The sequence below is a fragment of the Polyodon spathula genome, chromosome 4 (genome assembly GCF_017654505.1).
Source record: "Polyodon spathula isolate WHYD16114869_AA chromosome 4, ASM1765450v1, whole genome shotgun sequence".
Lineage (NCBI taxonomy): Eukaryota > Metazoa > Chordata > Actinopteri > Acipenseriformes > Polyodontidae > Polyodon > Polyodon spathula.
This window is the reverse complement of record NC_054537.1, coordinates 31,505,072-31,506,148: the sequence shown is the minus strand read 5'-3', so window position 1 is coordinate 31,506,148 and position 1,077 is coordinate 31,505,072. Positions and strand designations below refer to the sequence as shown.

The 1,077-nt window shown below is 35.1% G+C and overlaps 1 protein-coding gene across 4 annotated transcripts in view; it reads right to left on the bottom strand.

The window, feature by feature from the left end:
• Positions 1-212: 212 nt before the first annotated feature.
• LOC121314421 (coiled-coil domain-containing protein 178) overlaps positions 213-1,077 on the bottom strand; it is a 91,059-nt gene continuing 90,194 nt past the window's right edge. For 2 of the 4 annotated variants that reach the window (XM_041247684.1, XM_041247685.1), the window contains exon 19: positions 213-1,077. This exon is cut by the window's right edge and continues 795 nt beyond it. The gene's annotated coding sequence lies outside the window, so the exon portion shown is untranslated. The other 2 variants (XM_041247687.1, XM_041247686.1) reach the window with 1 other exon arrangement.

The following is a 1,077-nucleotide window of genomic DNA, read 5'->3' as shown; positions in this document are numbered from 1 at the left end:
TATATACGATTTAGATATTTTATTTAACATCATGTAATCAAAGAAACTACAAAATTAAATGTCCGTTTTTCGTTAAGTATATGGAAAACTACAAAGCAGTGTGTAATTCATTCGACTTTAATAAGCAAAATTTGTTAATTCTATAGGGTGATGCAAAACTTTTGGCCATAGCTGTATGTTTCTTAGCATCTTGTTGGCTCACTGGCTTTGCTCTACATAAAGAGGCCATGTGGTCCAGTGGTTAAATATAAAGTTCACAAACCCCAGTCTTTGTAAGTCGCCTTGGATAAAGACATAAATAAACAAATAATACAGCTTGAGAGGTAGACTTTTAGGCAAATATGTTTTACGGTTATTATTAGTGTACAAAATATTGAAGTATAAACAAGCAAACCAAAACAGACCAATGCATCAAATGTATCAGTGGATGTTAGCAACTGTATTGTATTAATATACATTGTTAAAGAAGCCAAGTGGTTTATACTCAGTGGGGTTGCAGGCCTGCAGACTGGATGGTACAACAGATGGAGCTGAATGCATCATTCTTGCACCTGCAGCGTTCTCTGTTTATATGCTCCGTTCAGCTTTACCTGTCATATGCTATCTTATTAAAATGACAGTAAGCTTCACTAGAAAGATGTATGACTAAGCTCCTCATTTTTTCAAAACAACAACAACAAAAAAAACTCTACGGTTAACAGATCACTAATTCTACCTTTTGAACTTTGTCTACAGTACTTTATATAACCTGCATGTTTTAATGGAGGCTTTCTTTGTTCTGTCCTGGTTATGTACACTGTCTAGTACCACTGTATGTACAGTATGCAGATGATATCAAAAGGACATCTCTGTAAATGAGATGTACCACAGTGTATTTATGCTACAGAAATAAAATATAAATGCTTGACTAGCTGCTTTTTAAATAATAACCGATGTGGATGCTGCTCTCCTATTAATGCTCAACAGAGATTGTAATTAAGTGGCACATCGTTTCTATGGCAAAAAACAACCAAGCACAAAGTGAAAGCATGTTTTCCTGAGGGCTTTTACCAGCCAATCGATGTTACTTCCCCCTTT